A 23,488-nucleotide genomic window follows, 5' to 3' on the forward strand; every position below is an offset into this window, starting at 1 on the left:
CCTCGTTCTGGTTTCTCCAGTCCCGCTGAAGTGAATCAAGGTTTGGCTGAGTGCCAAATTCTCCATTCCCATTGGCAGCAGTTGCGGGGCGTGTGAGACCTGAGAACTCTGGCCTTCATTTTTGTCTGGTGCTTTAAATTTTCCTTTTAAAATATTAATCAAAAACATTCAGATGCAATTAATGTATTGATTAGTGTATTTCTCCCTTTCTCGCTCCTTTATGTAAATATAAGTATCCTGGGACACTGCCATCAAAAATTGTTTTGAAGAGCAACTTAAGCGCTTTCAAACTTTAAACTGAGCCTTGCCCAAAATACACACCCTTTGCACAGCTGCTTTTTCACACTAACATGTTTCCAAGCTTGAAATCTGGGTTTGGATTAGTGCAGGATCTTGCTTCATTCACCATGTGTCTGTGCCAACAATTACGTGAAACCTTGCCTTGAGCATTTAACTTGCTGCTGTTGCTTCATCTTGTGGTTCCTGTGATATTAGATTTCTCTGATTTGCCATTTTCTGAACATTTACTGTGTTAAGGTAAGAAAATCCCTTTCACTCATTTTGCTTTCAAGCCCAGTGAATACAGAAATCTTTCGAGCTAAAGCAGAAGAAAAAGAACCATTTTGCAATTCTAATGAGTGTTTACAATGTTGCAAGTCACATTTTAACTTCAGCTGGGAGGTTTGCATTTATTGTCGATCTAATTAAAACAGCAATAATGGAAGATAAATTAATCTAGATGCATGGAGCCCTAAGTCCTGCTGAGGTGTTGTTGTGGAATGTATAGTAGGAAGCAGGATGTGGAATTTGATGATCAGCCATTATCAAATGATGTGGCGATGCTGGTGTTGGACTGGGATGGGCACAGTAAGAAATCTCTCAACACCAGGTTAAAGTCTAACAGATTTAGAATCCTTCATCAGGTGAGTGGAGAGGTTAGTTCACAAACATAGCATATATAGAGAGAGACATTTTCTCTGCAAGATGATATATAGACATTATCTTGCAATTGTGTCTCTGTCTATATATGCTGTTTTTGGGAACCCACCTCTCCACTCACCTAATGAAGGAGCAGCGTTCCAAAAGCTCATGATTCCAAATAAACCTGTTGGACTTTAACTGGTGTTGTGAGACTTCTTACTGTGATGAAGAATGGCGGAGCAGCTCAAAGAGCCGAATGGCCGCCTCCATGTTATTTAAATAAAATGTGCGTGTGTACTATATAGTATTTGAGTCTGACTTTTATCAAAAGGTGACGAAAAATTACTTCCACTATAAACATGTTGTAAAAGAGGAAAAAAAAATAGACTGGTTATTCATCCAGAGATTGAATAGTTTCTTTGCTGCTAGTGCTTGGTTCACTAAACTAACTGGGAACTGAAGGGACTCAGCCAACCCAGGCGAACAGATCTGTGCAACAAGCAGTGAGCTCCTTTTGGGAGATGAACACTGGCGTGAGTGTGCTGCTTGATGATTTCCAAATTGGTCCAATAAGTGAACAACATGGCCTCATCTGTAATGTCTGATTTGAAGTTGAAAACATTATGTTCCAAGCAGCAGTTTCTTCTCTCAGCACTGCTGCTGTGGAGATTTGTGCTGATGGGGACAAAGTCCACAGCTCCTCTATTGCTGTACTTAATTTTCCATGATATGTTCTCATAAGGGGAAAAGATTTATTGCAGCATCTGTACACTTGGTATGAAGTATAAAGTAGGATGTTACACTTCAGGGTACTTATATCAACCTGGACAAACCTTGCATTTGTCGATCATACAAAATAATGTTTGAAAGCAAGACTTGAATGAAAGCAAAAATATTCATGAAATAAATGTGGAGAAAGTGAATATTGCTTTTGGCTATTTTAAACCTTGTGCAAATTTAATTTTACAGTACTAGCCTTCATCTTAAAGAAACTGTTCATCAATATGCAGAAGCACAAGCTATCAAGTATTCTTCTGCATGCATGCATCAAAATGAGACATTATACAAAAGCATTTTGAAGAAGCAGATGACCAGATATCAAACAAATAGAATTTATCAAGGTTACAAACAAACTTAATGAATGAATCCCATTTTTGGGGTTAAATTGAATGAAGAAGGAAGTGATCTACATAGAATTCTGACTCACTGCAATCACACATTTGACGGTAAGTGAGCTCATAGCTACAAGCCTAGAAAAGATCAGACCTGTGAACATTGGGAAATGGACATCTGGAGATGTTGATTTTCACCCTCTTCATAAATGATGAAAACTACATCGATTGCGACCCTAATTGACGTGCAGAGGGATTTGATCCCAAAACATTTCGCACAAAAAGTGTTGAAAATTTGATTTGGCTTTCTTTCATTCTTGTAAATTTCTCCAAATCAATTTTAAGCATGAAGTTGTGAGGCTTAGTGGCTCTATTGTGAAGAATACTGAATACTTGTTGAGAGGAATTAAATTTCACTCTATTTTTAATTAACTTTGGGGTTTCAGTTTCCTTAGAGTGAGACTTAGTGAGGTTGCTGCAGTTGAAGTGTTAGAAGTTGAGCAGTATCTTCAGGGTTGGGTTGGGATTTAAGTTGATTTCTTGCACTGCTGAAGGTCAAATAAGAAGCAGCATCAATGCTAATCAAAATGTTTTGTGCTCTCAAGTTCCTGGCATGAATGTGGAAGCTAGCATAGGAGGAAAAGGGAGAGGCTGGAAATAGTAGCAGAGTTTAGAACATTAACTTGATATCTGCTTAAATCTAATCCTTGGAAATGTTAGGTAGTTGCAAGATATGATTATTCTTGATTTCCAATTCTAAGATGTATGTTTTCTAGTTTTGATCTATTGCTAGAAGTTTTAAGTAAAAAAAAGTTGTTAATTAACTTGAGAGTTGATGGATGATTTTGTTAAGTCGTTACAAAGTCCTGAGATGCCAATGCCTTCCCGCCCAGAATTGAACGAGTTTTGCTGCAACAAAAACAAAGCGCTGGAAAATCTTAGCGGGTCTGACAGCATCTGTGGGTACAGAGTAGAGCCAATGTTTCGAGTCTGGATGACCCAGTTCTTTTCTCAGCTTCATCCTCCCCCCTTTGGTACTGTGAGGTCTGCTGCTGTGTGAGGACAAAATCAGAACTATGAACAATATAGGAACCCAAATTGTGATATTATGATAAGAGGTAGCAGACTGAGAGTTAGCATTTTTAACCATCATATAAAAGCTTCAAAAATGTGTACATTTGTGCTATGGGGCTGGCAAATGTGCAATGGGAATGACAAAAGCCTCTTTAGACCCTATGACCATAAAATATAGGAGTAGAATTAGGCCATTAGGCCCAGTGAGTCTGCTCTATCATTCAATCATGACTGATTAGTTTCTCAACCTGTTCTGCCTTTTCCCTGTAATCTCTGATCCCCTTGTTAATCAAGAATCCATCTCTGTCTTTAATATACTCAATGACCTAGCCACCTCAACCTCCTGTGACAATGAATTCCATAGATCCATCACCTCCGGCTGAAGAAATTCCTTCTCATCTCTGTTAAGGGTCGTCCCTTTATTCTGAGGCTGCGCCCTCGGATCCTAGTCTGGCTGAGTAATGGAAGCATCTTTCCCATGTCCACTTGATTTTTATTATTACACAGCAAATCAGCTGCATCAGGGTGCTGTGTCTGAGCAACGACCATTCATCAACATCCAGGTGTCTAGTCTAGCTTCACCAGCTAATGTGGTGATCTCATTAAAAATAAATACTTTAAAGATTTTGTGGTGGAGCCTTAAAACAATGAAACGCTTGAGGTTCAAAGCTATAAGCTTGCTGGACATTTTTGAGCATATCATACTTGGACAGAGGAACCCTTAAACGTAAGGGAACATAGGTATGCTGTCATGTTAACATTGCAGCAGTGGCCAGTTTCTTGCATACTTACCAGGAGAACTCATCATTGACAGCTAGGAACAGACTTTGCAAGAACTATTCGTTCCAAGAGCGTGATGCACATGGGGTTGCATAAATATTTCAGTTGAAGAGGACAGTCTGTCTTTGTAATCTAAATAGTTTTGTATTGAGCAACAGCTGGGCTTTATCTCCAGGTACCATCCCACTGCATCTGTCTTTGTTTTCCTGTAAAGTTTGTTGTGCCATCATTCAGGCGAAAAGCAATTGGAGGAAATGATGGTGATATTCCAAAGCTTACCACGTGTTAGTATTTTTCTCTTACTGCCCCTTCCCACTGACCCCTGTGTCCTTCATCTGGAAGAGTACAACAGCCAGATTGGAAACTGTACCATATTCTGCCCAGCTGTATGTAGCTTCTCAGGAAATGTGTGTACCTGAAGGAACAAGTTTTGCTGCAACAAAAACAAAGCACTGGAAAATCTCAGCGGGTCTGACAGCATCTGTGGGTACAGAATAGAGCCAATGTTTCGAGTCTGGGTGACCCAGTTCTTTTCTCAGCTTCATCCTCCCCACTTTGGTACTGTGAGGTCTGCTGCTGTGTGAGGACAAAATCAGAACTATGAACAATATAGGAACCCAAATTGTGATATTATGATAAGAGATAGCAGACTGAGAGTTAGCATTTTTATCATCATATAAGAGCTTCAAAAATGTGTACATTTGTGCTATGGGGCTGGAGTTATTTCTTCCAGCACATTGCTTTTGAAGGTGAAAAAGAATATCACCTCAAGTACTAGATAGTTTCAGAAAGTAAACCTGTATTTATAAAGCCTCTTAAAACATCCTAAAATGATTTCCAGTTAATGATGCATTTTGAAGTGTAGCCACTGTTGTGATTTGGGAGATGCAGCAACAAAGTTATGCACAGTAAGCTCCCAGAAACAATCTGATAATCCAATAGACTTTAGTGATGTTGGTTGAGGATGAATAACAGCCAAATCATTAGGAAAGTTTCTTTGCTGTTCTACTGAACCATATCGAATAGAATCCCTACAGTGTAGAAGGAGGCCACTTGGCCCATCAGCTCGCTGACAGAGTATTTTATCCAAAATCACCCCTCCCCCTCCCTATCCCTGTAATCCCATATATTTACCCTCCTAATTCCCTAACCTACACATTTTTAGACGCGAAGGGGCAATTTAGCATGGCTAATCCACCTAACCTGCACATCTTTGGACAGAGGAAACCAGAGTACTCAGAGGAAACCCATGCAGATGTAGAGAGAATGTGCAGAATTGAACCTGGGTCCCTGGCGTTGTGAGAACATAAGAACTATGAGCAGGAGTAGGCCATCTGGCCCTCCAGCCTGCTCCGCCATTCAGTAAGATCATGGCTGATCTTTTTGTGGACTCAGCTCCACTTACCCACTGGCCCACCATAACCCTTAATGCCTTTACTGTTCAAAAATTTATCTATTCTTGCTTTAAAAACATTCAACGAGGTAGCCTCAACTGCTTCACTGGGCAGGGAATTCCACAGATTCAGAATCCTTTGCGTGAAGAAGTTTTTCCTCAACTCAGTCCGAAATCTGTTCCCCCTTATTTTGAGGCTATGCCCCCTAGTTCTAATTTCAGCCACCAATGGAAACTTCCCTGCTTCTATCTTACCTATTCCCTTCATAATCTTATGTTTCTATAAGATCTCCCCTCATTCTTCTGAATTCCAATGAGTATAGCCCCAGGCTACTCAGTCTCTCCTCATAAGCCAACCCTCTCAATTCCGGAATCAACCTAGTGAATCTCCACTGCACCCCCGCCAGTACCAGTATATCCTTTCTCAAGTAAAGAGACCAAAACTGTACACAGTACTCCAGGTGTGGCCTCCCCAGCACCTTAAACAACTGCAGCATAATCTCGCTTTTTTAAAAACCCATCCCGCTAGCAATGAAGGACAAAATTCCATTTGCCTTTTTAATTAGCTGCTGCACCTGCAATCCTTGAGACTTCTGTACAAGGTTACCAGGTCCCTCTGCACAGCAGCATACTGCAATTTTTAGCCATTTAAATAATCCACTTTGCTGGTATTCCTACCAAAATGACCTCACGTTTACCAACATTGTACTCCATCCGCCGGGCTCACGCCCACTCATTTAGACTATCTGTATCTTTTTGCAGTCTTTGTGTCCTGTGCACACTTTGCTGTTCCACCCATCTTAGTGTCACCTGAGAATTTTGACACACTAAACTTGGTTCCCAATTCCAAATCATCTATGTAAATTGTAAACAATTGCGGTCCCAACATTGATTCCTGAGGCACACCATCAGTCACTGATCGCCAACCAGAAAAACACCCATTTACCCCCACTCTTTGCTTTCTGTTAGTTTACCAATCCTTCCATCTATGCTAATACATTACCCATAACACTGTGCACCTTTATCTTATGTAGCAGTCTTTGGTGTGGCATTTTGTCAAATGCCTTCTGGAAATCCAGATACACCACATCCACAGGTTCCCCATTGTCCACTGCACATGTAACATTCTCAAAGAATTCCACCAAATTACTCAAACATGACCTGCCCTTCATGAACCCATGCTGCGTCTTACCAGTGGGACAATTTATATTCAGATGTCTCGCAGATGAGGTAGCAGTGCTTGCAACTGTGCTGCCCATGGGATTTGATTTGCATTCACCTAGATAACAAGGCTTTGGTTTATTCCCTTATCCAAAACAAAAGGCCACCAGACATGCAGCACATCCTCAATTGCATTAAATTGCCTGTTCTGCATTCGCACATGAATCCACAAGTTTTTTTATTCAGAGGCAGGGTTGCTTCTATTGAGCCAAGCCTGATGCTCCAAATATTTGCATTAATGGGAAAAGAACAACGACCTACATCTCTATTGTGGTCTCCCATTCTGGAGCCTCAATTTCAAATGCCAATTTTGAAAATTATTAGAATTGGCTTCCAATGTGGAAAGCTTTAAATGTGCTTGCAAGTCGCAACCCCACCCCAAATTAAATCCAGATATGCAGTCGTTATTCTGCAATGTTTATGGCAAACCACAAATTGTGTAGAATGTGACAGATGCTGCCAAAATAAAATGTCAAATCCACAAAAAATTCTGAGGTAACTGTCATTTTAGGAGCACAAGAAAGGAAAAATAATTGGCATGGGACATCGACAATACATACCCCTCCCTCTTTGTTCCATTGCTTTAATTGATTGCCTCTTTATTCCATGGATGTTTCATTTGTTTTTTACTTATTGCCAGGATGTCAGATGACTTGCCATTAGCTGGATAACTTTATGATTGTGAAATTTCCATTCTGAAGTAGGCAAAGAAACAAAATAAAACCTCACAAGAGAGTTGGATCTTTCAGTATGGAACACCATGGCTCCCCTTAACCTGTCTGGGACCATTTTGACTTTGCTCCAATGAATATTCCATTATTATCTGACCTCTTGCCAAGTTCTTGGGTTGTCCATCAAAATGTTTTCATGCGGCTGTTTTTTGTTTGTTGCAGGGTGCAGTGCTGGAGTGGCTGTGCCCATGAGAAGCTCTGCATAATACTGCATTAAATGAGGGCCATACTTAAGCTGCTATCTGAGAGTTTGTCCTTTGTTTTTTAGAAAAAGGTCTCTAGTGAACACATTTTTTTTCATTATTATCTTGGGACTTCCTCACATCTTTTCCTTTGGCTCAACTCCGTGGAACTGTCTCTTGTTCTAAAAAGTGACCTTTACGTTCTCTGTTTTCTTAGAACTGTGATACAGCTCAGCCTAGAGGTTTTATGTGGGGGAATGTGTGGTTGGAATCCATTACAAAGAAAAGTAAGTGAGGAAATATTTGTGAACAATTTGGAGGAGGTCACTCGCATAACTGCTGATACCAAATGACTACCCACTATTTTCCAATCGGAACTTTGGCCGTGAACACAATCCATTATTTCTCTGTTGTCACAAAGGAATATCTCAATGCACCATGGCCTTTCAGAAGTAATGAGATTTTAAAGTTAGTTTTTGTAAAGAGAGTTCTGAACATGCATTGTGTTTGAAACATGCCAGGTTAGCTTCTGAAGCTCAATGTCCAAAGCTGTACATTGTTCTTGGTGTTGCATTGATAACAAGAGGAATGTGTTTGATCTGTACCTCCTAAAATCAGTTGGTTTCATAGACTTGCATGTTCTCAGAAGCTATCCAGAAAGTGTGAATGCGTGTAAATCCATTTAACCCTTAAATCACTGTGACCTCCTCTATTTACTACTTTGCTTCAAGCTGCATTTGGCACTGGATACATTATTGTGCTTGTAACTCCAGCTTGTCTAACCCTGGGTATCTCACCAGTGTTGTGATGGAAAAAGAAACCCTGGAATTATACATGGGAAAAATTGCACTTTTTAAAAGACCTGAGTATACTTTCAAAAAGTACACAGATCTCAAAGGTTGCTGAGAATGTACAAGGAATAACTGCAAGGTTTTTAAGGAACAATGGAACCTCTCTGCGGTTCCAAGCGAAGTAATTCTAAAAGAACCCAAAGACTGATGACCATCTCTGGCAAAGACGAAGGGACATAACTTATTTCATCTATCTTATTTCATCCTGAGATCATGGGTACAATTGTTTACATTGACTAGTGGACTCCAGTTTAAATACACAAAAATGGGGATTAAATGCTAGCTGAAAGATTTGTCTAGAACAAAGAAGAAAATATTTATTTTGTTCATTCTTGGGACATGGGTAGTGCTGGCTGGCCAGAATTTATTGCCCGTCCCTAGTTGCCCTTATCCAGAGGGCAGTTGAGAGTCAAACCAAGTTGCTGTGGCTCTGGACTCACAGAAAGGCCAGACCAGGTAAGGACAGCAGATTTCCTCCCCTAAAGGACATGAGTAAGTTAGGTGGGTTTTTCTGGTAATCAGCAATTGTTTCATGGTCATTAGTAGCTTCTTAATTTTAGATTCTTTTTATTGAATTCAAATTCTACCACCTCCCGTGGTGAGATTCGAACCCAGGTCCCCAGAACATTAGCTGAGTTCCTGGATTAATAGTCTAGTGATAATTCCACTAGGCCATCATCTGTCTGTCATCTGTGTATGGAAAAACAACTGGAAGTTTGCCACACATTGAAGATGATGCAGGAACGAAGGCAAGGCCCCTGAAAAATTACCAGCTTTTGCAGGGACATATAAAACTGACGCTCAGTGTGAAAATTGATCAACCAACAGAAGGATTGTTGTGAAGGGGGGTGGTGGGGGGAACTGAAATCTCCCTACTGAACTACAGAATATCTGAACCTGGAATCAACTTGTATCGTCTACAATGTGTCATCACCTGGTCCTTGCATGTGAAGGACCATTCCATGCAATTCTTTATTTGTGTTTCCTTACTATTGGACTCAAATCTTACTTCTAATCCGTATGAGTGTATGAACGTGTATTTTACCATTTCTCCTAGTCTTTTTAGTTGTTAATAAATTTACTGTGGTTAAATTGATTGAATTCGTGATGAATGGCAGAGCAGGCTTAAAAGGCCAAATAGCCACCTCCTACTCCTATCTTTTATGTTTGAATTAAATTGGCTCTTTTTTAAACATAACTGTTGGTCTGGAAAATGGAAATGAAAAACGTGGTGTTGTGAGACTTCTTACTGTCTGGAAAATGCCCAGGGAAAAAGAATCTTGCTAGATTAAACCTTTATTGCTACCAGCAGAGAATGGGTTGAGTGAAGTCAGGGTGCCGGTCATCCCTGAATTTGTACAACTATTCCAGATCAACTTTTGGGGAAACTGACCTGGGGCTGATCTGAACACCAGTCGTCAGACAATTTACATAATTTTAACTGCAGCTAGCTAATAACCTCAATAACTGGAGTGGTGGTTTGAGTCAGGAAATTCCCTGATTTTGGCAGATTCTATGAGATTTTAAAAGGCCTATAATGCATAGTTTGGAATTTTACCGCCCCACCTGTCACGGGAATCGGAGCAGGTGAGAGGCAGAACATGGAAAGGTACATTGACCTCGCAGAATTTTACAGTTTTGGGACAAGTGAGGCTGTAAAACCCTGTCCATAATCTTTGTTACAGGTAGGTGGCCTGCGGGTGGGGGGAGGGGGTGGTGCCAGAAAGAGAGTAGTTACTCACAACTTACTCATTCCAGAAGCAGATTTGTCTACAGCCATGTGGGTTGATGGGCGTCTAAGTGGGCTGATTCTCTGGGACTTTGTCTCAGCTCTATGAAAGCATTAGGCCTTTCCCTAGTGGGGATTTGTTCATGATTGCACCCTGATGGTGATTTTCACAAGCTAGTCTTCATGGGAAGCATCACAAGTGATTATGCATTTTTACGAGAGATAACAATTAGCAGCGAGAGGCCCAGCTCACTTCCGTCCCCCCCCCCTTCAATTAATTTACAACAAATCAGGAATGTCACTAAAGCCATATGTCTGTATGGCTGAAATTTGCACTGAATTGTAAGGGAAGTGAAAGACATTGGGCTGAATTTTATGTGCCCCTGGAGAACATGTTTCCCATAGAGGCACATAAAATAGGGTGGTCAACTCAACCCCATAACATGGGGGAGGGGGGGGTGGGTGAGGAGTGGCGCAGGTGGGTGCCAAAATCTCAGGCAAGGAGTAAGATTGGGATGGGCCTTGAGTAGCCTGTGCCTGTATAGGAATTGAACCCATGTTGTTGGCAACACACTGCATCATGATCCAACTGCGCAGTCAATTGGGTTAACTGAGCTGGGGGAGAAAAAAAACATAGTTATATAGCTTTAAAAAGATAGCCAATTGTTGGCCACTTTTAATTGTCCTTCAGGAATCCCACATCTCTGGGATCTAATTTCAAATTCTGTGGAGACGAACATAAGTGGTTTGGATATTCCAGTGCCATTCATAGTTTATGCCGTGTCAGAAAAGTATTCTCATGACTACACAGTTGAATGAATTAAGAACAGGATTGTTATCAGAAATAGTATGGAGGTGGTCAAGGGCGTTATTGGCTTCAAAAGAATTTACAAAGGAAATGTTTTACACCTTATTCTTTATCACTAGGATTATTTTACAAACTGGAAAAATATTTGTGAAGGGAAAATACATTCCAATCTCTTTGCAGAGTTGGAAACAGTTTTGGTAACGTATGGCAAACTTTTTCTAAAGGTATCTGTACAGAAATCCTTGTGATGATGCTACTGCATTAGAATGTTAAAAATATTGGTAGAGTTGTTTGATAAATATGGGTAAAGTTTTAAAAACTATTTTCAAGTTGTTGCGAAGAGATTCTTGATATGTTACAATACAGTTGTTGTCCTTAAACTATCATTCTTGAGAATAATACCAACCCACGCCAGACACAGAAGAATCTAACCAGCAGCATTGAAAACTCTGCATATTTAAAGAGGTGAGGGAAATGGCACTGGAAAGAAATATACAACTCCATATAGTGTGGCAGCTCTAGTAAATTACTTGGAAAAAATTATGAAAATTGATAATACTTATAAGTGTAATGAAGAATGGCTGGCATAATGGCACAATGGTTAGCACTGCTGTCTCACAGCACCAGGGACCTGGGTTCAGTTCCGGCGTCAGGTCACTATCTGTGTGGGGTTTGTACATTCTCCCTGTGTCTGCGTGGATTTCCTCCCACAGTCCAAAGATATGCAGGTTAGGTTGATTGGCTATTTGCAGTTGCCCCTTAGTGTCAGGAAGATTAGCAGTGTAAATACATGGGATTACAGGGATAGGGCTTGTGTGGGATTGTCGGTGCAGAACCGATGGGCCAAATGGCCTTTGTCTGCACTGACTCTAAGAACTTTTTATTTTGGTTTCGGCCTTATTTCTTGCAAAATATTTCAATTGTCATGCTCTTTAATGTTCTTTTACAGGCGTTGCATGAAGTATAATTGATCTATTCTGTAGAACCCAGGATTCAACTAATTACCTCAAGCTCTGGTAGAATAACACTTTTGTATTTTTTTTGTGTAGGAAACTACTGGAGTCCAATAGCCAATGTTGTTTTACCTCCATCTGCATTCTTTTGAATGTTATTTTTATTTTGCTGCCTTTAAATTAGTGCCAAAAATTTTGGGGTCAGTAAAATGTGAATTAGATTCAGGGGTTGGATTTCCTATGATCTTAATATCACCTCACCACCTCCGGCTTAGAACACAGTTGATAGTGATGTACAGTGAGCAACCTCTTCCCTTTTCCTTAGCTCTTCCAAAGTAAACCTTTGCCCTTTTGGTTGGTGTTTGTCTAAGCCCAGTTCTGAATATGGGAAATCAGAGATAGTTGATAGTGTTTGAACTTCATGTTTACTTTGGCTTACACTAAATTGATCTAAAACATCTCAGCATTGTCTCTGTAGAAGTTGTAGGCTGTGTATGCTGCTCTATTTCCACCTCAGCAGTGACTATATAAATTATAATGCATCGTATCCTAACAAATAGCCAATTGACACTGTAATTGTTGCATGTATTTCTTTATAATTGTCTATTATGATTCTGTAACAAAGCGACAAAGAATTGGAAGCAAATTCCCAGAGGAAACATTCATCCTCCTTTGAAGCACAAATCTCTTAACTATTTACCTATGATTGAGAGGGAATTTTTTTAAATGACACTTCATGCTAAATTACTTAATTTACTTTCAATTGATTATGGAATATTTTCTTTCATTAATCAAGTAGTGATGACAATTTCCACAATCTGTTTACTTTGGTGGCTGGAGAGAGTCTTTGGTACTTTATTCTTTTAAAATCATGGATAGTTCTTGCTACTGCATTCTGCTGAATGTTTTATTTGAACAGTGGCTGCTGATGAGAGCAGGATTTGGGGAGTTACTGAGCTCGCTGGTGCGGGGAGCTGAATTAACACAGTCGAAATAACACAATAGTTGAAGGTTAAGGCCTTTACCCACTTGCATTTATTCCGTTTCAGTGCACTGCAAAATTTGGTAACTCATTGTACTCAATTCCAATCAGACATCACATTTCCAGCATTTCCGATTTTAAACAAAGCCTTTTAGAAAATTAAGAGGAAAAAAGAATCTTGATGTTTCATCCTCCCCAGCATTTCAGCAAATTCCTCTTGAAGTAGGAGAGATGACTTGTTTCTCACATTTCTTTTTGTTTGCTATGTCTCGAAGCACAGATCATTCCCCGACAGATATGACAGGTAGATGGTCTACTGCCGAGAATCAGGGATGATGAGAGTTTCCTGGATTGTACATTTCAGGAAATGGCCATGCCACAGCAGTGAGAGGTCAGGGTAGTAGTAGATGGGTGGCCGTCCAGAAGAGAGGAAGTCTCAGGCATGTATCCTGTTTTCGATCAGGCACCCAACATTGAAGATTGCTGGAAGTAATAACATCTTAAAGGGGTAAAACCTAGTCCAGGCAACAATGGGCAAGGGAAGATACAAGGGGAACAGCAAAGAGTAGAAATGCAGTAGTTATAGGGAATTCCATTGTCATGGGGACAGACAGGGGAGCACTGCTGCCTGACAGTGCCAGGGAACTGGGTTCGATTCCTGGCTTGGGTCACTGTCTGTGTGGAGTTTGCACATTAAGAACATAAGAACATAAGAAATAGGAACATTCTCCCTGGGTCTGCATGGGTTTCCTCTGGGTGCTCTGAAAGACATGCTGGTTAGGTGCACTGACCTGAACAGGCACCAGAGTGTGGCAACTAGGGAAATTCCACAGTAACTTCATTGCAGTGTTAATGTAAGCCTTACTTGTGACTAAAATAAATTTTACTTTTTTTTTTGACTGTTAGTTTTACGGTATGGTATGCTGTTTCCCCGGTTCCAAGGTAATGGATATCATAGAGAGAGTGCGGAATAATCTCCATGGAGAAGGGACTGAGTACTATACATAGGTACCAACAGGAGAGAAAGAGCAGGTATAGAACTCCTACAGTCAGATTTCCAGGACCAAGGAAGGAAATTTTAAAATTGAGTTTAGTTACTCAAAAGTAGTTTATTCTAGATTACTCCCAGTGGCACGAATTAGTGAAAATAGGAAGATAGGGAGGATCAATATGTGGTTGGAGGAATGACTTAAACTGTTGTGGCAATGGGATCTATTGCAAAGATATGGGTTGTGTGTAAGAGCATTAGGACCAATGTCCTCATGGCAAGGTTCAAGAGTGAGATTGAGGGAGGGTTTATATTACATTTGCGTAGAAATGGGAGTTTAAAAAAAGGAATAAAATACATAAAGGAGTGAGAGCTTTGGATTTCACTAGAGAAGATAGTAGTTTGTGTTATTCAAGGATGCAAAGCATTCAAGGGTAAAAAGGGAGGTGGGATAGTAGTACTGATGAGGAAAGGCAATTGGTGTTGGAAAGAGAGGATGTCTTAGAGGTAACAAAATGGTTAGATTTGGTTAAAATTGAGAAACAAAAAGAGTAAACCCAGGTGATGGGGGATATTCTATAGATCTCCAAATAGACCACCAAATAGTGAGCGAATGTGTGTGGAGCAAATCTGCAGGGAAATCACAGAACTGTAGAGTGGTAGTGCTGGGGGAATTTAATTATCCGTTAGGGATGGTGTTAGAGTGAAAGGTAAACAAGAGGAGGAATTTCTGAAAACAGACCAAAAAACTGTTGAAAAGTCTCAGATGGTCAGGCAGCACCAGTGGGAAGAAACCGAGTTAATGGCTGGGATTCTCGAGTCCCGCTGCTGTGAACGGAGATTTGGCTGAGTATCAAATTCTTCATTCTTGCTGACAGCCATGGCGAGGTATAGGACATTAGAGAATTCTGGCAAACATTTCAGATTAATGACCTATCATTTTGTTGAAATGTCATCGACCTGAAATGTTGGCTGGAATTGTCTGGGCTGGAATCAATGTTTGGTGGTGGACGTGGAAGTGGGAGTGGTTTCGGCTCAGGTGAAATAGCTGACCGTGTGCAATTTTGCGTTGCTAAGCTTATTAAATACGTATCCATGAAGAGCTTGCTGATTCTCATGGAAAGAAGTGACTGTTTCCTTATTATGCGGTTTGGGGGCGGGTGGTGCCGTTGAAGATCTGGGCACCATATTTAAAAGGCAGCTGGACAGCCTGCACTGTCCCTTCTACCTTTGATGTGGAGATGCCTTCTACCTTTGCCCAGTCATTACTCCACCATTCCTCACTAGCGCTCCTTCACTTCCTTGGTCAACTGTCACACAACATGCAGTGCCACCACCTGGTCTTCAGCATAGGATGGCATTTACTGGTGCGCCCCAAAGAGGACAATAAAGTGGCAATTCACTGTTAACCATGGAAGAAGTCAAACTCACCTGGTGTACAACACTCATGCAGATGTAAAAATAAAGGTTCTAATTTTCGCTGGCAGGATCTCAATTTGACAGGGGATTTAATTTTGACAAGGGAGCTTAATTCTGGTGAGCTGGCCTTTTAATGAGCGTGTGTCTCATGCTGATGCATGCAAAAGGGCTTCCTGCCATTGTTAGTTGGGAAGGTCATCCAGCCTTTAATATCCCAAGAACTGAACTCCTGAAGTTAGTTCATTACACTGTTGGGAACCTGGCCTCTAACCAAATTTCCTGCTACTGAGGGGACCGGAAGATTTCACCCATTAAATCCGTTTCCCTCCACAGATGCTGCTTGACCTGCAGAGATTTTTTCCAGCATTTTTTTTGTTTTCATTCCAAATTTCCAGCTTTTGCAGCATTTTGTTTTTGTATGAGGAAGGAATTCCTGAAATGTGTTCAGGGGAACTTCTTTGACCAGTTCTGTTCTTGATCCCAATGGGAAGGAGTCATTGTTGGGATTAGTGGATTTGATGCTGAGCAATAAAGTGGACAAAGTGGACCTTTGTGCCGTTCTGGATCTGCATAGTGCCTTGCATAAGCACAGGTGATTCCAAAGCACTTTAAGCATTTTTTTGAAGTTGTAGTCACTGTTGTAAGGCACAAAACACAATAGCTAATTTTCAGACTTCCCACCAGCAGCAATGTGATAATGACTGGATGATGTGTGTTTGTGATGTTGATTGTGCGATAAGTATTGGCAAGGCAAGTGAGAAAAACTGCCCTGTTCCATCAAAATTGTGTCCAAGGAGGCAAATCCTCAGTTTAACACCTCAATTCAAAAGATGGCACCCCCAAAACTGCAGCACTCCCTCAGTTCTGGATTAGTGTCACCCTAATGTTTTTATACTTAAGTCCTGGACTGGGATTTGAACCCAAAACTTCCTGGTGCAGCGGTGAGTGTGTTACCCAACCCAACCATACTGACACAGCTGACTGGTTTTAGGAAGCAAGGAGCTGGCCTCTACTTGAGGACTCCCTCCCTTCTTCCCATTGTTGCTGAGGTTGGGGAGTCAAGTTGAGTGCATTACATGTTAATGCACTGAATATTCGAAGGTCTCACAGTGGTGATGAGATTTGCTTGTGAAAGCAGATGGGAACTGCTCGTGAAGGTATGGCATTAAACGGTTTGCATATTAACTTGTTATTTTCAACATGCTGCAACTGCATCAGGCTTAGTGTGATCCTTATATAAAAGCAAAATACTGCTAATGCTGGAAAATCTCAGCAGGTCTGAGTTTTCAGGTCTGAGTTTTCAAGTCTAGATGACTCTTCATCTCTGACGGAGGGTCATCTAGACTCAATTGGCTCTGTTCTCTCCCCATAGAGACTGTTAGAGCTGCTGAGATTTTCCAGCATTTTCTGTTTCTATTGTTCTAACACCTATGCAGGATTGTTGCTTTCCAAAGTTTGCCTATTTCTTTGCCCAAGACTATTAATGTTGCCTAGATAAAATTTGACCCATCGGGTTCAAAATGGATTGCTTGTTTTATTTAGTGTAAGAAGCAGAGGCATTTACTGCTCCTTGGTTGGATTGGTATCATTGCTGTAACCACAACAGACTTCTGTTGGCAATATTTTGATAAAAGTTTCCTGTACTCTCTCCCACAAGTTAAATGTTATTTGAAGCTCATGTCTGCGGATTATTCCAATGTGGGCTTGACAAATTTTAACTGCTACATTAAAAACTTTTCCCACTGGTAGCCATATCTGTATGAACTGCTGCAAAATGGAAATAGTAACCAAAAAATTGTAATTTAAGGATTCTGTGAAGGCTAAGACAATCATATGGTAGAAAATGAATACATATTTAGCATCTGGAGGTCCCATTTAAAACTCTTCAGGGACTAATTTATCATTTTGTATTTGATTTAGAGATATGGAAACCAAATTCAGGGTATTCTACAGATCTGTGCTCTGCTGCTGGTGATGATGAGCAATGGCCGATTGCTGCATTGTCACTTAAGCTTTCAGTGACTACATGAAATCTTTGTATTATGCAGTTGATTTATGAAAAACATCAAATAATACCAATAGATTTTGAGCTTTAAAACCAAAATTGTGCCCCTGAAAAGCATTTTAAGCATCGTACCACAATGTGGGTAATGTATTAGATATTGAAGGTTTGTAGACTGCAGTAAAATCTGTGATGTGGTGTACCTCAACTCACAGAAGTGTTGACAGAGGTTTCACACAAAAGGTTATTAATTAACTGCAAGCTGTAGTGATTCACAGCCAACTTTGGGAATTGATAAACTGGTTAAAGAGTGGTAAGCTACGAGTTTTGTCAGAGGATCAGACTCCATAAGGCTGCTTAGTTTTATTTTGGACTTTTAACTAACAGACCAATTGGCAACTCTGTTGCCCATTTGACCCTACGTAACTCCTGTGAACTTTTCTATCTGCTGGATATTTGTCTAGTAACTGATGAGGGCTGAGTGAATAGTTTATAGCTGAGTCAGATGGAGTTGGATTTTTTTTCTTGTCAGCAAGATGTCTTCACATAGTTATGTCCACTATGGTTTGTCTCATCACACATTACAAGAGGATGATTTATATTAACTTTGCGCCTAATGAATTTATGCTTTGCTTAACATAAGACATCAGTAAAAATGTGATATTTGATAATGGAGTGCTGTCTAGTTGGGGAATCATGTTCATGCCTTTTGTGCTCAAAGGAGCTAGTTGAGAGCATCAAATTCCCTAAGTTTCCAATAACACACAGATCAATCATTTATCATTGCGTTGACAAACATCATGGACGTAGCAATCTGCAACAAAGGTCTGAGATGCTGTGCTTGTGTATGGGATCATGAATGTTTTGAACATGTGTATGAGAATGGAGCCTAGTCTTCTACGTAGAGGATCGTGTCAGGAAGTGGTGAAAACACGAGAAGGGAATCAACAAATCATATTGGATAATTTGACTTATAAACATTACATCTAGTATGTTTGACATGCGTAGCAGTTGACGGCCATCCTGATGTGATCAGTTTATATTTTGTAAAATAGAGCTATTTTCCATGTAACATTTGAGAGTTTGATGCTCAGCAAATATATACCAGAATCATTGTGCAGTGAGACTCACTGTCGAGTAGTTTTGCCGTGTCATTTTGTGGCTGTGTAATGCGCATCGGAAAGGAGTATCATTTCAACTGAGATTGATTAAAAACACCACTTGGAGAGCAGAGTGCCATCCTACCACTGTCCTGTGCCAGCTGGGTGGTTATAGGATTATTTTGGTTTAAAAACACTTTTTGAAATGAAATATAATCCCTTTCTATTATGGAAAGCAATGCATAAATGTTCCTGTTCACCCCAGAAGGTCAAAAAGGAGACGAGACACCGAGAGTGCCTCTTTCTCTATAGTTATCGATTTACAAAGTGTAGGATTTTATATTCTGGTGAATGCATTGTTGTACCACTGGGATTTATTCCCCTCCAAATTCTCATCTCTTCAGTCTAATTGTGCATGCATGGGCTTATACTCGTGGTACACTAGACAGGTGGAGGCAAACTGAAGTAGACTGTCTTTTTAAAAAAAAATGCATCAAGAGCTTGTAAGTTAACGGGGAGTGTTTAACAACTTTGAAGTAGTTTTGTGTGGTGCTGAAGTGATTTGTTCAGTGGAAATGGAGTCCGATGTTGGATTCAATCACAAGGCGACAAGTGGAATAATGATGGGAATAGGGTGAAGCTGCTGACAGCTGAGTATTGCTTTATCCCTTTCACTGGATTTTTAGCCCATGAGGGCTCATTGTGAAACCACAGTCTTTACTGAGGTGCGATGGAGGTGTTAATCACTGGAGTCACTGATGGGCAGGTAGAAGTTTGCTGAAAAATCAGTTATCTTAGAGGTTAACGGAATAAGGAAGCATGTTTGTTTTATAGGCCCCATTAATGGCAGCTAGCTCAGCACAGGTCAATGCCAGGCATTTCTCTCTTAAGTCTGGACTGAAGGTTGAGGTTGTGATCTATAGTGACCAGAACTCCACTGGTCTGTGGGCAAGGAGGTGTTGGCAAGGATTGGGATAAATCAAATGCTGTTTCATGCATCTTTGCTCTCTCCTCTTAGTTCTTTCTCCCGTTTGTGTAAAACATCAATGTATTACCTTAATGACCCATAGCTAACTAGCTGCTCACTAAAAGCTGAAGTGCTCACATGGAATGACTTAAAGTCAAAATCAACATCATTACTCGTTGTCTAAAGCCAGGATCTGCTAATGGCCGACTGCATTGCCACCAGGCAAAGTTAGCAAGGACAGTTCGAGCAAAATTAAGCCATTTCTTCAATTGAAGCAAAGGAAATTCTATGTTATTGCAAAACAAAAATTGGAATATTATACCTTGGGTTGGAGAGATACTACCACAGGATAGAAAAAAAGTACTTCACTACACAAAGACATTTCTAAAATTGCATTTTCAAGAACTAAATTGTCTTCTTGACTATCGTAGCAGACTAGTAAGCAGCGATAGCTGGAATATTCTAATGATATGTTCGTCACAAAGATGGAATATCAATCATTCACCTGCTTTCCGTGGGCCATCACTTCTGGGATTTTCTGACTGAGGTGACAGGAATTAGGAAAATGCCAATCTTAATAGGAGCAGATGTATTCTGAATATAAACAAATTCTGAGAATGTGCCAAACAACATTCATGCTGGCATTTGCACCAAAGCAATGCAGGCTGCTTGGAACATCCCACGGTGTTCTTGGCAATCTGGAATGCCAAGGAGGGAAGATTAAAATTTAAAATACTGACTTTGGGTGCAATCCAGTTGCTTTCTGATATCAATGCAATTGAGGAATGCGTGCAAATAAATTGTATTGATCAAACTGAAATTCTTGTCCACAGATGTTTCTGGCCAAGTGACTTGATGTCCAAGCCCTGTAGGGTTTGAACTCCATAATAAATCTCAGAGTAAGGAAATTCTTGTTAGGAAATACATATTAGCAAAAAAATAACTAATTTTGAAGTTTTCAAACTAACAACGTTCATTGGATTGGACAACAAAGATTAATATTTAACATTCCATCAGTCAAGGCATGGCACATTACCCCTGGTCAATCCGTCTTTCAATGTTTCCTGGAATTTTTGACGTTTTCTCTTAGTTTTTTTGAACTTGGTTTCTTGACTCTCAATGTCCTTGGAGATTTTTGACTTAATCAATGTAACTTGAACACACAAACAAATCCCAGACAGCTTTAAGACTTCAACTAAAGCAAATCTTTTTTTGCTCTTTCTCTCTGAAGACGGTTCTGTAATAAAGGCTAGGATGTTACGGCCGTTCACTCCTGCTGCAGTGAGCAGAGGTTTAGCTGGGTGCCAAATTCTCTGACCTTGCTGCAGCGGGAGCCTGCCATGAATGGCTGGTAAGATCATGTCCACAGGCTTTGGTTTAAGGCAATTACCTTTAACCCTGTGATACCAGATTCTAATACTGATCTGGATTCCGGTGACAATTATTTTAGTCACTTTATAGGTATTAATGACAATAGTTCAACCCTGTGATAAATACTTGTCAACTGGCAAAATCCCACGCAAATGCCAAGCAGTGCTCTACTATGAACCCCTCACTTTCTTGAGAAATGCAAGTGTCTTGAGATGAATGTCATTCCCTGGCAGGTGCAAAGGCACCCCTATTTTTATACTACTTTTGCAGATAACTGCACACTGTTTAGCCCAACCATATGCACCTATGTCAACATAACTGACAACTTCTAACCAAACTTGCAATTTTTGACCAATGTGCTCCTGGTTTCCTCACAACAGTCTAAGCATTGCCTTGCAACCCTTTTGACCGGATACTATCTTCAGACCATTCTTCCAACAAATCAGCTTTGCAAACTTGCCTCCTGTTTACTGCTCAAGCTAGACTCACTGGAGCTCAATGTGTCCTAATTACAACTCCACGTATCCTTTCTTAAGGCTACGTTACAATATTTTCACACTTAGAGATGCCAACTTAAAAGACTTCTAAACAGTCCAACAATGCCTCGAAATGAAGACTTTTGATCACCAAGCTTATGTACAATTTGATAGCTTAAGCCTTATTTAATTGCACAAATGTTGTGTACAAGTTGTTGCCCTTTTCAGTGATTGGTAACAAGCTCCTCCCAGTCACTAATGTCAATACTGTTGTGCTTCAAGGACAGCTTCAGAGTACAATAGAGCCATAGAGTCCCAACAGTGCAGAAAGGAGTCACCGGGCCCAATGAGTGTGCACTGATTCTGAAAGAGCATTACAGCCCTCCATCCTATCCCTGTAACCCCATGCATTTACCATGGCTCAACCCCCTCTAATTTAACATCTTTGGACACTAAGGGGTAACTTAGCATTGCCAATCCACCTAATCTGCACATTTTTGGACTACGGGAAGAAACTGGAGCAACTGGAAGAAACCAAACACAGACATGGGGCGAATGTGCAAACTCCACACGGAGTCACCCAAAGCCAGAATCTAACCCAGATCTCTGGCACTGTGAGGTAACAGTGCTAACCACTGTGCCACTGTAGCTCTGTAATAAATACAGGAATCTTGCTGGTGTGTGCTTTTTTTTTAGGAAGTGGGCATTAGCATAACCCTGTGAAATGTCTGGAGCTGCAGTAAAGCTATGCAGTAGAAACAAATTCCATGTTCGCAAGCGGAATTGCAAATTCGAAATCCCAGCAGAAAACCAAGTAGCAATGTGACGCTTTTGTCACATTGCCCACTGAATATTTTTTACTTTTACTTTGCTTCAATTCCAATGATTTAAAGAAACCTGAAAAGTGCTTCACAGTAATTTATGCTGAGAGAGCTCTAAATCAGTGGCAGTATGGTGGTCTGGTAGTGGTGCAGGGTGTAATAAAGCTCACCAGTGAGGTGACACTGTCCATTTAAGCAGAAAATTGAATAATAGATTCTCAGAAACCTAGAACAATTCCAGCATGGATTGGACGTGCACAGACAAGTGTTACGAACACTGCCAGATTGTGTATTCTGCAGTTGTATCGGCACAGCTCTCTATCCCATGTTCTTGCAGAGACCAGCTCTGATGGCATAATGGGTGTGGAGGCTCAAAAGGTTAGATGATTTCTCATTTGCAAACTGGAGCCTCTGTTCTTACATGTACCTAGATTGCCTACTCACTTCAGAAATATGTTTTCCACTGTGCATTATAACTCCATGCTAGGTCCTCAATGGATCTTTCACTGCAGTTATAAATCTACACACAATTCTAATATTTAATTTTATTGCAGAAAATATTAACAAGGGCTTGATGCTATTTATAAATTAATGTTGATGTAAAAACAGTTTACTTAGATTATCAATGCCGAGCTACAGGACCCCAGAGGACATCAGATGACAATTTTTAGAAAATCGAGTGGAACTGAATCCCTTCCAAGCTATCTCATTTTATGTTAGCCCCAAGGTTTTCTCTGAGCTTAGCCTTAGATGCTGGACTGGTTAACTTTCTCTCTTCCCTGCATTACCATTACCCATCTTTCTCCTTTACGCTCTCTCTTTCAGCTCCTCTTCGTTACTATCAATTTTTCACTGCGCTCAAATACCTAAAGATGAGTCAGACTGTTTGCAATGTTGGTACAATATTTGACTCCAAGATGAGCTTCTGAACACGCATCTGTGCCATCACTAGACCATCTGTCGTCACCTCTATAACTTCAGTAGCTCATCTACCGCTGAAAGTCTCTTTCGTGACTTTGTTACCTTTAGATCATTTCAATACTTATATGGTGGGCCTTCTACAGTCTATTCTGCATAAACATAATGCCATTCAAAATCCTGCCTGTGTCCTTTATGGTCCCTGTGGAAACCGAGACTTAAATTCCCAGTGACCAACTCAAATGATCTCACAAAATTTCACATGTCAATACCTTCACTACAACAAACAAAAATCTGTCCCCCACTGTCACTGTCTTATCAATTACATTAAGGTTTGTTGACACCATTTACATTGTTAAGGGAAACCAATGATGGTCTTTTGACCACATATATAAACAGGAGATAGCTAGGACACTGGGTGTCACGAGAGGAGCATTTTCATTGACCAATAAGCTCAGTAAGGAAATAAATACTCTGTCTTAGTTCGAACTTCAGCACCTGGCTTGAATTCTGTTAAACAATCCTTAATTCCCTGAGAGACAAACTCTTGTATATCCCAGCCTTAAGTATATTAAACAATGGTACATTCACAACCCTCTAGGGTAGAGAGTTGCAAAGATTTATAACCTTCTGAGTGAAGCAATTTTTCCTCACCTCAGTCCTAAATAATTGATTCCTCATTGTGAGGC

The 23,488-nt window shown here is 40.4% G+C and overlaps 1 protein-coding gene across 5 annotated transcripts in view; it reads left to right on the forward strand.

Annotated features, from left to right (window-relative positions):
* Positions 1-23,488, forward strand: part of efna5b (ephrin-A5b) — a 204,586-nt gene that overhangs the window by 62,058 nt on the left and 119,040 nt on the right. The window contains exon 1 of one of the 5 annotated variants that reach the window (XM_080189049.1): positions 497-537. The exons of 3 other annotated variants lie outside the window; for them this stretch is intronic. The gene's annotated coding sequence lies outside the window, so the exon portion shown is untranslated. Of the gene's footprint in view, positions 1-496; positions 538-1,915; positions 2,148-23,488 lie in introns of those variants that run through there. One more of the 5 variants, XM_080189048.1, reaches the window with a different exon arrangement.

The sequence above is a fragment of the Carcharhinus amblyrhynchos genome, chromosome 5 (assembly GCF_965287045.1).
Source record: "Carcharhinus amblyrhynchos chromosome 5, sCarAmb.v2.hapA, whole genome shotgun sequence".
Taxonomy (NCBI): Eukaryota; Metazoa; Chordata; class Chondrichthyes; order Carcharhiniformes; family Carcharhinidae; genus Carcharhinus; species Carcharhinus amblyrhynchos.